This window comes from Schistocerca gregaria, chromosome 4, assembly GCF_023897955.1.
Source record: "Schistocerca gregaria isolate iqSchGreg1 chromosome 4, iqSchGreg1.2, whole genome shotgun sequence".
Taxonomy (NCBI): Eukaryota; Metazoa; Arthropoda; class Insecta; order Orthoptera; family Acrididae; genus Schistocerca; species Schistocerca gregaria.
The window spans coordinates 5,226,577-5,244,220 of NC_064923.1; the positions used below are offsets into that span (position 1 = coordinate 5,226,577).

At 26.6% G+C, this 17,644-nt stretch overlaps 1 long non-coding RNA gene across 1 annotated transcript in view; it reads right to left on the reverse strand.

Annotated features, from left to right (window-relative positions):
- The window catches only part of LOC126267583 (uncharacterized), a 142,981-nt gene that overhangs the window by 123,394 nt on the left and 1,943 nt on the right, over window positions 1-17,644 (reverse strand). The window lies entirely within an intron of this gene.

Consider the following 17,644-nt stretch of genomic DNA (forward strand, 5'->3'; position numbering starts at 1 on the left):
CCTATTGTTGAAATTATTACTGTTATAGGAAGAATGATTCTTGATTTTTGGGACTTTATCTTTATAGATCACGAATTTTCTGTGTATGATATAATTAGAGCTGAGAATCTAATACGTATATAGTAGTAGAGTGTAATTGTAGTTAATACAACTATAATAGTTATAATAGTTGTTATATTGTTTTCTATTAATGATTGTATTACAATTCATTTTGGTAAGAATCCAAGGAATGGTGGTAGTCCACCTAAAGATAATAAAGATAAGAATATTATGAATTTAATTTCGGTTTTTATATTTCTGGCTGAATAAATTTGATTTATGAAAAATAAATTTATTTGCTTAAATAATAAAACTATAATTAATCTTAATAGTGAGTAAATAATGAAGTATAGTTCTCAGATGTTTTCTCTGACTGTTAATGAATTAATTATTCAACCTAGATGTCTGATTGATGAATATGCTAAAAGTTGTCGTAAGGATGTTTGATTTAAACCTCCTATTGCCCCAATAATAATTCTTAAGATAATAATTGTTCAAATAAAAGTTCTTAATTGAATACAATAAGATAAGACCATTATTGGGGCGATTTTTTGTCATGTTATTAATGTTAAACAATTATTTCATCTTGATGCTCCTATAACTTCTGGAAATCAGAAATGGAAAGGTGCAGCTCCAATCTTTAATAATAGTCTAGATCTAATTATTATTGATGGGATAAATTCTGTTTCCCATCCCATGGGATATTTTATTTGAATCAGCAAAATTGAAAATAATAATATTGTCGATGCTATTGCTTGGACAATAAAATATTTAATTGATGATTCATTTATTATTATATTTTTATTTCTTGTTAGGAGCGGAATAAATGAAAGTAAGTTGATCTCAAGTCCTATTCAAACCCCAAATCAGGAATTTGATGAAATGGACAGGATCGTTCCTATCATTAATGTTGATAGGAAGAGAAGTTTTGTAGAGTTGTTGGTCATTAAAAAGGAGAGGATTGATACCTCTATAAATGGGGTATGAACCCATTAGCTTGTTTAGCTTACCTTTTTACATTAAGGTGTATGATGCACGTTAGTTTTTGATACTAAAGGAGGTAGTTTAATTCTATCTTATGTAATTTTAATGAAGGTAATTTTATTTACTTTATTTACCCTATCAAGGTAACCCTTTAATCAGGCACTTCATTTATTTAATATATAAATCGAAAGGTTTTTTTTTGAAATTCTTTTATGTATTATTTTGTTTAATTAGGATTAATTTATCCTGCTCATTTTATTTTTATATATATATATATATATATATATATATATATATATATATATATATATATATATATATATATACATATATATATATATATATATATATATATATATAATAATTTATATTAATATATCACATTTAATTGAAATTAAAGTATTATAAGTTCATCTTACCATTATCAATTGATTATTTTAATGCAATTATTTACCTAGGATTATAGCTACTTATGTTTTTAGCTTAAAATAGGTTATTATAATATAATATATATAATAATATGTAATTTAAAATTAATATTATTATAATTGGATATAATAAATAAAATTATTAATTTAAATATAAAATATTATAATTAATATAAATAATTATATTAATTATAATAATATAATTATGTAAATTATCTATAATTAGATTATTTAACTAATATATATGAAAGTTAACTTAATATAAAAAAAAGAATTCATATTAATAACATATTATATTAAATTACATAATTGTATAAAATATATTTATTATATTATTTAATCTTTCTTTATTTATTAGTGAAAAGAAAGATTAAATAAGAAAGAATATAATACATTTATTGCTATACATGTTCCATATTAATCTTTAATTATATATAATAGAGAAGTTGTTGTGGTCATACATAGGGGCGTTTCTTTTTTTTTTGTTAATGTTTGTGGTTTTTTTCTTTTTTTTTCTTTAAATATTTGAATCTTTTATTTTTTCCTGAATTAATAGATTTAAAATTTTCTTATTTTATATTTTTAAAAGTTTTATTCTTGCTTGTTTATTCACTTTTTCTTTGTATTATATGTAAGTTTTGTTAGACTAAATGTTCTTTTTGCAGTAATTTGATTTAATTATCAAGTGATTTTGGATTTAGCAATTGATTTAGTATCGGCATAATTCGTGCCAGCAGCCGCGGTTATACGATTGATACAAGTGAATATTATTGGTTAAAACAGTTGTTTATATTATTAGGGTTGAAATATAAATTTGTAAGGTGAAATGTTAAAATTTATTTGTGGCCATTTTTATGAATCTGTGAAATTTAAATAATAAACTAGGATTAGATACCCTATTATTTTAAATGTTAATTATATTTACCAGGGTACTATTAGTTAAGGTCTTTAAACCCAAAGAATTTGGCGGTATCTCATTCCATTCAGAGGAACCTACCCCATGATTGATAATACACGATGTACTCTACTTAATTTATTTGTTTGTATATCTCCGTTATCAGAGAATCTTTTTAGAGTTATAATTCTCAAGATTTATAATTATAAAATATTTCAGGTCAAGGTGCAGCTTATAGTTAAGAGGAGGTGGGTTACAATAGATTTTTGTTTATAACGGATTTGATAGTGAAATACTGTTAATGAAGGTGGATTTGATAGTAATTTAATTTATTTAATTTAACTGATATTGGCTCTGAGATGTGTACACATCGCCCGTCGCTCTCATTATTGATTATTCTATTTTATTTTAAAGTAGCTTCAATTTAGATGAGATAAGTCGTAACATAGTAGATGTACTGGAAAGTGTATCTAGGAAGAGTTTCAAGATATAACTTATTAGTAAAGTGTTTCATTTACACTGAAAATTTTTCTGTGCAAATCAGGATATCTTGATTATTTATTTTATTATATTTATTTTTTGTTTATTTAATTATTTAATATAAATAATTTTATCGTATTTTTGTCTTAGTATATTTTATAGAATTGATTTTTTAAATTATAGTTTATTGGTAATGTAAGTGTTTTATGAAATATTATTTTAAATTTTTTTAAGTAGATTTTATTTATTGTACCTTTTGTATCAGGGTTTATCAAAATTTTAGTATTTATTTTACTTGTCTCGATTTGGGTTGATTTATAAATAATTTATAGTTAATGTATCATAATTATTATTAAATTATTTATAGAAATGAGATGTTAATCGTTTCCCAAGATATCTAGTTTCTTAAGAAAAAATTTAATTTTTTAAAGTTATTTGTTTTTATTTAATTTTTTAAGTAAAAATATTAACTTATTTATTCTTTAAGGGATAAGCTTTGAAGTTAATAACCTATAATTTATTTTATAGAAATATAATAGTAAGCTTTAAACCAGCTATCTTTAAGATTACGTTTTAGTTCATTATTTTTTATTTTGATTTTATAAATATTTTAGGTTTTTTATTAAGATTATTAATTTAATTTTAAAATTTTTGTAATAATGATAGAATTAGTATATTTATTTGTATGAAATTTTTACCTTGTGAACTTATTATAAGGAACTAGGCAAAATTGATTTCCGCCTGTTTATCAAAAACATGTCCTCTTGTTTATATTTTGAGGTCTGGCCTGCTCACTGAGCGTATTTTTAAAGAGCCGCGGTATTTTGACCGTGCAAAGGTAGCATAATCATTAGTCTCTTAATTAGTGGCTGGAATGAATGGCTTGACGAGAAATCAACTGTCTCTTAATAAATTTTTGAATTTCACTTTTGAGTCAAAAGGCTTAAAATCTTCTTTAGGACGAGAAGACCCTATAGAGCTTGACATTTTACTTTTATATAGTTTTTTGTTTGTCTTTCTATATTTAATGATGATGTTTTGTTGGGGTGACATGAAGAATAGATAAACTCTTCATTATTATATCATTTATTTATGTTTGTTATTTTGATCCATAATTTATGATCATAAGATTAAGTTACCTTAGGGATAACAGCGTAATTGTTTTTGAGAGCTCATATCGACAAAGCAGATTGCGACCTCGATGTTGGATTAAGAAAAATTTTGGGTGCAGGAGCCCAATGATTAGGTCTGTTCGACCTTTAAATTCTTACATGATCTGAGTTCAGACCGGCGTGAGCCAGGTCGGTTTCTATCCTAAGATTGTTAATCCATATTAGTACGAAAGGACCATATGGTTAAAATATTTTTTGTTATATTGATTAATATTAATTTATTTACTATTTTGACAGATTAATGTGTTGAATTTAGAATTCATTTATGTAGATTTTTTCTACAAATAGTATTGATACTTTATGATTTATTTATATTTATTTTGAATTTTCTTTTATTGGTTATTTGTGTTTTAATTAGTGTTGCCTTTTTAACTTTATTAGAGCGTAAGGTTTTAGGTTATATTCAGATTCGAAAGGGTCCAAATAAGGTAGGTTTTGTTGGAATTCCTCAGCCATTTAGAGATGCTATTAAGTTAATTTGTAAGGAGCAGCCAATTCCTATTATATCTAATTACCTACTTTATTATTTTTCCCCTGTTTTTAATTTAATGATTTCTTTAGCCGTTTGAGTAATTTTTCCTTATTTAACTTATATGTGTTCTTTTTCTTATGGATTTTTATTTTTATTATGTTGTACTAGATTAGGTGTTTATACTGTTATAATTGCTGGTTGATCTTCTAATTCAAATTATTCATTATTAGGTTCTCTTCGTTCTGTTGCTCAAACAATTTCTTATGAAGTTAGTTTAGCTTTAATTTTATTGTCTTTAATTATTTTAATTGGTAGTTTTAATATGTTTGATTTTATAAACTATCAGCTTTATTGTTGATTTATTATTATTTCTTTTCCTTTAGCTTTAGCTTGTTTTGCTTCTTGCTTAGCTGAAACTAATCGTACTCCTTTTGATTTTGCTGAAGGGGAATCTGATTTAGTTTCAGGATTTAATATTGAGTATGGTGCGGGGGGTTTTACTTTAATTTTTTTAGCTGAATATACTAGAATTGTCTTCATAAGAATGTTATTGGCTTTAATTTTTTTGGGCGGTGATTTTTATTCTTTTATATTTTTTATTAAGCTTGCTATTATATCTTTTGGTTTTATTTGGGTTCGTGGAACATTACCACGGTTCCGTTATGATAAATTAATGTACTTAGCTTGAAAAAGTTTTTTACCTTTATCTTTGAATTTTTTTATTTTCTTTGTTGGTTTAAAGATTTTATTTATCTCATTTGTTTAGTGAAATTTTTTGAGAAAAGTTAATAGAAGAGTTAAACTTCTAATTTTATGTTTTCAAAACATATGCTTTTCCTAAGCTAATTAACTTTATTCCTTAATTAATTTATCTCATGCATTTGCGACATGGACATTAATTAAGAAATATGTGAAGTAAATAATTGTTAAGATTTGACCTGTTATAATATAAGGTTCTTCAACAGGTCGTTTACCAATTCACGTTAGTAAGCATACAACAACTACTATAATTCAGAATAAAATTTGATTAATATGGTAAAATTGAATGCCTCGGAATGGTGTTTTATTATAAAATGGTAAAATTATTAAGATTCTAATTGATAAAAATAATGCAATAACACCTCCTAACTTATTAGGGATAGATCGTAGAATTGCATATGCAAATAGGAAATATCATTCTGGTTGAATGTGAACTGGTGTTACTAATGGGTTGGCAGGTACAAAGTTATCTGGATCTCCTAATAGGTAAGGATTAATTAAACATAGTATAATTGATAATGATGTTATTATTACAAATGTAATAGAATCCTTAAAGGTAAAGTATGGATGGAATGGAATTTTTTCAATATCTCCATTTAGTCCAAGAGGATTATTAGATCCTGTTTGGTGAAGAAAAAATAAATGAATTGCTGCTATAGCCACAATAATAAATGGTAATACAAAATGGAATGTGAAGAATCGATTTAATGTTGCATTATCAACAGCGAATCCTCCTCATACTCATTGGACTAAATCTGTTCCTAAGTATGGGATTGCTGATAATAAATTAGTAATTACTGTTGCACCTCAAAAAGATATTTGGCCTCAGGGTAAGACATATCCTATAAATGCAGTTGCTATAACTAAAAATAAAATCACTGTACCAATTATTCAGGTATGTATATATATATAAGATCCATAGTAAATTCCCCGTCCTACATGTAAGTAAATACAAATAAAAAATATAGATGCTCCATTTGCGTGTAAGGTTCGGATAATTCAACCATTATTTACGTCTCGGCAGATGTGTACTACACTACTGAATGCTATTTCAATATTTGATGTATAATGTACAGCTAAAAATAGTCCAGTTACGATTTGAATTACCAAACATAACCCTAATAGGGATCCAAAATTTCATCAAAATGAAATATTTGTTGGGGCAGGTAAGTCAATTAAAGAGTTATTAATAATTTTAATTAAAGGATGTCTTAATCGTAAGGGTTTATTCATTAGTAATTATCTTATTTTACGAATAGGTCCCTGATTAATATTGGTGATTTTAACAACTGCTAGTAGTGCTAAAAATAAATAAATTATTATTATTATTGTAATAATGAATGTTGGTCTATTATATAATTTTTCTAAAGATATTGTTATTTCTTGATAATTGATTGAATTATCAATATTTATAGTTTCGGTGTTTTTGAAAAAGTCTATAAATATAGATATATCTAGAATAATTAATATTAATATGATAAATACTCACATTATTAATGTAATAATTATAGTGATTGATTTAGGCTGAAATATTTCGTTTGATGCAATTCTTGTAATGTAAATAAATAATACTAGTATACCACCAAGAAATGTTAAAAATAAAATATATGATAATCAATATCTTTCTATTATTGTTCCTGTTATTAATCCAACTAGGAAGGTTTGAAGGATAATAAAAAGCATTATTGATATTGGGTGTCTTAATTTAATAAAATTAATATTTATTACATTTGATAATGATATAATTATTATTTTGATCATTTCAGGGGTTAGTGTATTTAAAATACCGGTTTTGGGGACCGATGATGGAAGCTTTTCCACCTCTGAAGTTTTAAAAGTGGGGGCTGGACTTATTTCCGGTTTACAAGACCGGCGTTTTTTTTAAACTATTAAAACTAATGTTTATATTCTCTATTTTTACTTCTTTATTGATTTATTTTGCTGGTGTTTATGTTTTTTCTTCTAAACGTAAACATTTATTAATGGTTCTTTTGAGATTACAATATATAGTTCTTTCTTTATTTATGTTAGTTATTGTTTTTCTTATTGAGTTTGAATATGATTATTTTTTTCCTGTTATTTTTTTAGTTTTTTCTGTTTGTGAGGGTGCTTTAGGTCTTTCTATTTTAGTTTCAATAATTCGTTCTCATGGTAATGATTTTTTTAATTCTTTTGGTTTATCTTTATGTTAAAGTATTTATTTATAACTATTTTTTTGATCCCTCTTTGTTTATTAAATAATTGTTGATGGTTGGTTCATTCTTTAATGTTTCTGTCGGGTTTTGTTTTTATAATTTGTGTTCATTCATATGCTGATTTGAATATAATTAGATATTATTTTGGTATTGATTATTTTTCTTTTAGTTTAATTTTACTTAGTTTTTGGATTTGTTCTTTAATAATCACTGCTAGAGGTTCAGTTTATTTAAGTTCATATCATTCTAATTTTTTGTTTTTATGGTTATGATTTTAATAATTATGCTTTATTGTTCATTTGCTAGATTAAGTCTTCTTTCTTTTTATATTTTTTTTGAGGCTAGATTAGTTCCTACTTTACTTTTAATTTGGGGTTGGGGTTATCAACCTGAGCGTTTGCAGGCTCGTGTTTATTTAATTTTTTATACTTTGGTTGCTAGATTACCTTTATTATTAGTTTTATTTAAGGTTTATGATTTTTCTAATACTTTATATTTTCCTTTATTGGTTGATTTTGGTTCTTATTATTTTATGTTTTATGTATTTATAATTTTGGCTTTTTTAGTTAAGATACCTATGTTTTTGGTTCATTTATGACTTCCTAAGGCTCATGTAGAGGCCCCTATTTCAGGTAGAATAATTCTTGCTGGTGTTTTATTAAAGTTAGGTGGTTATGGTATTTTTCGTGTTATAAAGGTTATTTCTTATTTGGGTTTAAAGTTTAATTATTTTTGATTGTCTTTAGGTTTATCTGGGGGTGTTATTGTAAGATTTATTTGTTTTCGTCAGGTTGATTTAAAGTCTTTAATTGCATATTCTTCTGTTGCTCATATAAGAATGGTTATTGGTGGATTGATGACTATGAATTGATGAGGTTGTGTAGGTTCTCTTTCTCTAATGGTTGGTCATGGTTTATGTTCTTCTGGTTTATTTTGTTTATCTAATATTATTTATGAACGTTTAGGTAGACGAAGATTATTAATTAACAAGGGTATAATTAATTTGATGCCAAGAATGGCTTTATGATGATTTCTTTTAAGATCATCAAATATGGCTGCTCCTCCTTCTTTAAATTTGGTAGGTGAAATTAGATTACTAAATAGAATTATATCTTGATCTTCTTTTAGATTCTTTGCTTTGATTTTTTTATCTTTTTTTAGAGCTGTTTATACTTTGTATATATATTCTTATTCTCAGCATGGGAATTATTATTCTGGTGTTTATACTTGTTCTCTTGGTTATTTTCGTGAATATCATCTTTTACTTTTACATTGATTGCCTTTAAATATTCTCTGTTTAAAGGGTGAATATTTCTTTGTTTAGTTTGCTTAAGTATTTTAATTAAAAATATTGTTTTGTGGAATCAATGATATGAAGTTTTTCATCTTAGGCCGTGAATTTATTTTCTATTTGTTCTTTGAGTTTTTTCTTTGTTTATTTCGAGAACTATATTATATTATATATATTATATTATATATTATATTATATATTATATATATATATTATATATTATATATATATATAAAAAATAAAATGAGCAGGATAAATTAATCCTAATTAAACAAAATAATACATAAAAGAATTTCAAAAAAAAACTTTCGATTTATATATTAAATAAATGAAGTGCCTGATTAAAGGGTTACCTTGATAGGGTAAATAAAGTAAATAAAATTACCTTCATTAAAATTACATAAGATAGAATTAAAGTACCTCCTTTAGTATCAAAAACTAACGTGCATCATACACCTTAATGTAAAAAGGTAAGCTAAACAAGCTAATGGGTTCATACCCCATTTATAGAGGTATCAATCCTCTCCTTTTTAATGACCAACAACTCTACAAAACTTCTCTTCCTATCAACATTAATGATAGGAACGATCCTGTCCATTTCATCAAATTCCTGATTTGGGGTTTGAATAGGACTTGAGATCAACTTACTTTCATTTATTCCGCTCGTAACAAGAAATAAAAATATAATAATAAATGAATCATCAATTAAATATTTTATTGTCCAAGCAATAGCATCGACAATATTATTATTTTCAATTTTGCTGATTCAAATAAAATATCCCATAGGATGGGAAACAGAATTTATCCCATCAATAATAATTAGATCTAGACTATTATTAAAGATTGGAGCTGCACCTTTCCATTTCTGATTTCCAGAAGTTATAGGAGCATCAAGATGAAATAATTGTTTAACATTAATAACATGACAAAAAATCGCCCCAATAATGGTCTTATCTTATTGTATTCAATTAAGAACTTTTATTTGAACAATTATTATCTTAAGAATTATTATTGGGGCAATAGGAGGTTTAAATCAAACATCCTTACGACAACTTTTAGCATATTCATCAATCAGACATCTAGGTTGAATAATTAGATCATTAACAGTCAGAGAAAACATCTGAGAACTATACTTCATTATTTACTCACTATTAAGATTAATTATAGTTTTATTATTTAAGCAAATAAATTTATTTTTCATAAATCAAATTTATTCAGCCAGAAATATAAAAACCGGAATTAAATTCATAATATTCTTATCTTTATTATCTTTAGGTGGACTACCACCATTCCTTGGATTCTTACCAAAATGAATTGTAATACAATCATTAATAGAAAACAATATAACAACTATTATAACTATTATAGTTGTATTAACTACAATTACACTCTACTACTATATACGTATTAGATTCTCAGCTCTAATTATATCATACACAGAAAATTCGTGATCTATAAAGATAAAGTCCCAAGAATCAAGAATCATTCTTCCTATAACAGTAATAATTTCAACAATAGGATTGATTTCAACATCAACCTTAATTTCATTATACTAAGGACTTAAGTTAATCAAACTAATAACCTTCAAAGTTATAATTAAAAGAATAATCTTTTAGGCCTTAGTAAAATTTTACACCTCTAGAATTGCAGTCTAGAATCATAATTGAATATAAGACCTAAATATGATAAGAGAGAAAACATCTCATAAGTAGATTTACAGTCTACCACCTAAAATTCAGCTATCTTACCGCAAAAATGATTATTCTAAACAAACCATAAGGACATTGGTACTTTATACTTCATATTTGGAGCATGAGCAGGAATAGTAGGAACATCAATAAGAATACTTATTCGTGCTGAACTTGGCCAACCCGGATCTCTAATTGGGGATGACCAGATTTATAATGTTATTATTACAGCTCACGCATTCATAATAATTTTCTTTATAGTAATACCTATTATAATTGGTGGATTTGGTAATTGACTTGTTCCACTAATAATTGGTGCACCAGATATAGCATTTCCACGAATAAATAATATAAGTTTTTGATTACTACCACCTTCACTAACCCTTCTTCTTACATCTTCTATAGTAGATAATGGTGCTGGTACAGGATGAACAGTTTACCCTCCTCTAGCAGGAGCTATTGCACACGGGGGTGCATCTGTAGATCTAGCTATTTTTTCACTGCACTTAGCAGGTGTATCATCTATTCTTGGTGCAGTGAATTTCATTACAACAGCAATTAATATACGATCAGAAAGTATAACTTTAGATCAAACACCTTTATTTGTATGATCTGTAGCTATTACAGCATTACTTCTCCTTCTTTCACTTCCAGTTTTAGCAGGAGCTATTACTATATTATTAACAGATCGAAATTTAAATACATCATTCTTTGACCCTGCAGGAGGGGGTGACCCAATTCTATATCAACATCTATTTTGATTCTTTGGACACCCAGAAGTTTATATTTTAATTCTACCGGGGTTCGGAATTATTTCACATATTGTATGTCAAGAAAGAGGAAAAATTGAATCATTTGGAACATTAGGTATAATTTATGCTATACTATCAATTGGACTAATAGGATTTATTGTATGAGCACATCATATATTTACAGTAGGAATGGATGTTGACACACGAGCATATTTTACATCAGCAACAATAATTATTGCTGTACCTACAGGAATTAAGGTATTTAGATGATTAGCTACATTATATGGAACTAAATTCAAGTTCAATCCACCATTATTATGAGCTCTAGGATTTATTTTCCTATTTACAATTGGTGGATTAACAGGATTAGTATTAGCAAATTCATCACTTGATATTGTATTACATGATACATATTATGTAGTAGCCCACTTTCATTATGTATTATCTATAGGAGCAGTATTTGCAATTATAGGAGGTGTCATTCAATGATATCCACTATTTACAGGATTAACTATAAATAATACATGATTAAAAATCCAATTTACAATTATATTCATTGGAGTAAATTTAACATTCTTTCCTCAACACTTCCTAGGATTAGCAGGAATACCTCGACGATACTCTGACTACCCAGACGCATATACATCATGAAACGTAGTATCAAGAATTGGGTCTACAATTTCTATTGTAGGAATCATTATATTCATTGTAATTATATGAGAAAGAATGATTACAAACCGAGCAATTATATTTAGAGCTAACATAAGAAGATCAACAGAATGACTACAAAATAACCCTCCCGCAGAACATAGTTACTCAGAATTACCATTAATCTCTAGATTCTAATATGGCAGATTAGTGCAGTAGATTTAAGCTCTACAAATAAAGGTTTGACCTTTTATTAGAAAATATTTATTAATGGCAACATGATCAAATTTATCTCTTCAAGATGGAGCTTCACCATTAATGGAGCAATTATCATTCTTTCATGATCATACTATGGTCGTATTATTATTAATTACAGTAATTGTAGGTTATGCCCTAAGTTATATATTATTTATTGCCTATACTAACCGTAATATACTTCATGGACATTTAATTGAAACAATCTGAACAGCTTTACCAGCAATTACATTAATTTTTATTGCCCTTCCATCATTACGACTATTATATTTACTTGATGATTCAGTAGATGCAATAATTACAATTAAAACCATTGGACGACAATGATATTGAAGATATGAATATTCAGACTTCATAGACGTAGAATTTGACACTTATATAACACCAGAACAAGACCTAGAAAATGATGGATTCCGACTACTAGATGTAGATAACCGAACAATCCTACCAATAAATACAGAAGTACGAGTATTAACAAGAGCATCAGATGTTCTACACTCATGAGCAGTTCCTGCATTAGGGGTTAAAATTGATGCAACGCCAGGTCGGTTAAATCAAGGAACATTCACAATAAATCGACCTGGATTATTCTTTGGACAATGCTCAGAAATCTGTGGAGCAAACCACAGATTTATACCAATTGTAATTGAAAGAACTTCAGTAAATTTATTTATTAAGTGATTATCTAAGATAATTTAAGGAGTTAGTTAAAATAAATAACATTAGAGTGTCAATCTAAAGTAACTAAAAAAAATTAGTACACCTTGAAATTCATCAGATGACTGAAAGTAAGTAATGGTCTCTTAAACCAAATAATAGTAATTTAACGACTACTTCTGATGGGGAAATTATATCCAAATCCCTCAAATATCCCCTCTTATATGATTCTCACTATTCATTATATTTTCAGCTACATTAATCTTGTTTAATCAAATAAACTTCTTCTCATTTAAACCTAACCTTATTAAAAGAGCAGAAAAAGGAACAATTGAAATAAATAACTTAAATTGAAAATGATAACAAATCTATTCTCAACATTTGACCCATCAACTAACATCTTTAATTTATCATTAAATTGAACTAGAACATTTCTAGGACTATTATTAATCCCATCACTATTTTGACTTACACCATCACGAATTAACATTATCTGAAATAAACTAAATTTAACCTTACATAATGAATTTAAAACACTTCTTGGACCAAAATCATTTAATGGAACAACATTCATTTTCATCTCAATTTTTATTATAATATTATTTAACAATTTCATAGGATTATTCCCTTATATTTTTACTAGAACAAGACATTTAGCATTAACATTTGCAATTGCCCTACCTATATGGCTAAGATTTATATTATTTGGTTGAATTAACCATACCAATCATATATTTACACACCTTGTACCACAAGGTACACCGCCTGCATTAATATCATTTATAGTACTAATTGAAACAATTAGTAATGTTATTCGACCAGGTACATTAGCAGTACGGTTGGCAGCAAATATAATTGCAGGACACTTATTATTAACCTTATTAGGAAACACAGGACCATCTATAGCAATAAACTTAATCTCATTACTAATTATTGGACAAATACTTCTATTAATTCTAGAATCAGCAGTAGCAATAATTCAAGCCTATGTTTTCTCAATTCTAAGAACTCTATATTCTAGAGAAGTATATTAAACCTATGTTAACAACTCACTCAAACCACCCATTCCACTTAGTAGACTATAGACCTTGACCATTAACAGGAGCAATTGGAGCAATAGTCCTAGTATCAGGACTAGCAAAATGATTCCACCTATTTAATATTAACTTATTCATAATTGGATTTGGAATTACCCTACTAACTATAATTCAATGATGACGAGATGTAGTACGAGAAGGAACATATCAAGGATTACATACAGGATTTGTATCAATTGGATTACGATGAGGAATAATTTTATTTATTGCATCAGAGGTATTATTTTTCGTTTCTTTTTTTTGAGCATTCTTTAGAAGAAGATTAGCACCAACAATTGAACTAGGAATACTATGACCTCCAATAGGAATTCAACCCTTTAACCCTATACAAATTCCATTACTTAATACAGCTATTCTTTTAGCATCAGGAGTAACAGTAACATGAGCACATCATAGTTTAATGGAATCTAATCATACTCAAGCACTACAAGGATTATTCTTCACAGTGTTATTAGGACTATACTTTACAATACTTCAAGCATATGAATGTTGAGAAGCACCTTTTACCATTGCAGATGCAGTTTATGGATCAACATTCTTTGTTGCAACAGGATTCCATGGTTTACACGTAATTATTGGAACAATCTTTTTATCAACATGTCTACTTCGACACTCAATAAATCAATTTTCACCAAGACATCACTATGGATTTGAAGCAGCAGCATGATACTGACACTTCGTAGACGTAGTATGATTATTCTTATATATCTCTATTTATTGATGAGGTAGATAATTGTTTTTCTAGTATAAATAGTACATTTGACTTCCAATCAGAAAGCTTGATATAAATCAAGAAAAACAATTCTAATTCTATCAACAAGAGTTTTCATTAGATTTATTATTCCAATAATTGTTATAATCCTGGCAACAACACTATCAAAAAAATTAATTAATGATCGAGAAAAAAGATTACCATTTGAATGTGGGTTTGATCCAAAAAGATCAGCACGAATACCATTCTCAATACGATTCTTCCTAATCGCAGTAATCTTTTTAATTTTTGATGTAGAAATTGCACTAATTCTACCAATTGTAATTATTTTTAAAACTTCAGACATTATAATCTGAACAGTATCAACAATATTTTTTATTCTAGTTCTATTAGGAGGACTATACCATGAATGAAACCAAGGAGCATTACAATGAGCAGAATAAAGGGTTGTAGTTAAATATAACATTTGGGTTGCATTCAAAAAGTATTGATATTATCAATCAACCTTAAATAGAATAAGAAGCGAAATATTGCAGTCAGTTTCGACCTGGAAGATTGGTATGTACTACCCTTATTCTTATTAATTGAAGCCAAAAAGAGGCGTATTACTGTTAATAATATAATTGAACTATAATAGTTCCAATTAAGGAAATGTAAAGCCAATATGAAAGCTGCTAACTTTTTATATTAGCGGTTAAACTCCGTTAACATTTCTAAAATTTATATAGTTTAAATAAAACATTACATTTTCACTGTAAAAATAATATATCTATATTTATAAATACTTAAAAGTAAAAATACTTCCTTAACATCTTCAGTGTCACGCTCTAATTATAAGCTATTTAAGTAAACGAAAAACAATATTACCAAAATAAATATTCAAAAAATAAAAGTTAAAAGATAAATCTTGAAATTAGAATCATATCAACCTTGAATATAACCAATTAAATAAATAAATAATCTATATAAACCTTGACCACCAAGTAATTCACCTCAACCATAATCAAATGACTTAGATGAATAATAACCTATTTTTAAAGGAATATATCTAATAAACTTAGTTGAAAGAAAAGGTATAAATCATATAGAACCAGCAACTCTAACAAAAGAAAGTATACTTAAAGAAAATAAATTATGAGAAAAATCAAAATTAGAAATAAGATAACCTAAATAAGCACCTAAAATAACAACTGTAATAGTTAAAAACTTTAAATAATAAGGTAAAGCAATCACATGAGGAATAGGAAAAATTAATCAAGATAAAAGACTACCACCAAAAACAGCAACAAACAATAGACCAATTATTCCAAATGAAATGTAATAACCCTTATCATCAAAAGAAAATCTAGAATAAAAATTATTATCACCAGATATTGAATAATAAAACAAACGAAAAGAATAAGAAGCAGTTAAACCAGTAGAAAAAAAATAAAGAAAAAAAATTAAACAATTAATTCATCTTAAACAAACCATCAAACCATCATCACGACTATTATATTTACTTGATGATTCAGTAGATGCAATAATTACAATTAAAACCATTGGACGACAATGATATTGAAGATATGAATATTCAGACTTCATAGACGTAGAATTTAACACTTATATAACACCAGAACAAGACCTAGAAAATGATGGATTCCGACTACTAGATGTAGATAACCGAACAATCCTACCAATAAATACAGAAGTACGAGTATTAACAAGAGCATCAGATGTTCTACACTCATGAGCAGTTCCTGCATTAGGGGTTAAAATTAATGCAACGCCAGGTCGGTTAAATCAAGGAACATTCACAATAAATCGACCTGGATTATTCTTTGGACAATGCTCAGAAATCTGTGGAGCAAACCACAGATTTATACCAATTGTAATTGAAAGAACTTCAGTAAATTTATTTATTAAGTGATTATCTAAGATAATTTAAGGAGTTAGTTAAAATAAATAACATTAGAGTGTCAATCTAAAGTAACTAAAAAAAATTAGTACACCTTGAAATTCATCAGATGACTGAAAGTAAGTAATGGTCTCTTAAACCAAATAATAGTAAATTAACGACTACTTCTGATGGGGAAATTATATCCAAATCCCTCAAATATCCCCTCTTATATGATTCTCACTATTCATTATATTTTCAGCTACATTAATCTTGTTTAATCAAATAAACTTCTTCTCATTTAAACCTAACCTTATTAAAAGAGCAGAAAAAGGAACAATTGAAATAAAAAACTTAAATTGAAAATGATAACAAATCTATTCTCAACATTTGACCCATCAACTAACATCTTTAATTTATCATTAAATTGAACTAGAACATTTCTAGGACTATTATTAATCCCATCACTATTTTGACTTACACCATCACGAATTAACATTATCTGAAATAAACTAAATTTAACCTTACATAATGAATTTAAAACACTTCTTGGACCAAAATCATTTAATGGAACAACATTCATTTTCATCTCAATTTTTATTATAATATTATTTAACAATTTCATAGGATTATTCCCTTATATTTTTACTAGAACAAGACATTTAGCATTAACATTTGCAATTGCCCTACCTATATGGCTAAGATTTATATTATTTGGATGAATTAACCATGCTAATCATATATTTATTATATTATTTAATCTTTCTTTATTTATTAGTGAAAAGAAAGATTAAATAAGAAAGAATATAATACATTTATTGCTATACATGTTCCATATTAAAATTTAATTATATATAATAGAGAAGTTGTTGTGGTCATACATAGGGGCGTTTCTTTTTTTTTTGTTAATGTTTGTGGTTTTTTTCTTTTATTTTTCTTTAAATATTTGAATCTTTTATTTTTTCCTGAATTAATAGATTTAAAATTTTCTTATTTTTTATTTTTAAAAGTTTTATTCTTGCTTGTTTATTCACTTTTTCTTTGTATTATATGTAAGTTTTGTTAGACTAAATGTTCTTTTTGCAGTAATTTGATTTAATTATCAAGTGATTTTGGATTTAGCAATTGATTTAGTATCGGCATAATTCGTGCCAGCAGCCGCGGTTATACGATTGATACAAGTGAATATTATTGGTTAAAACAGTTGTTTATATTATTAGGGTTGAAATATAAATTTGTAAGGT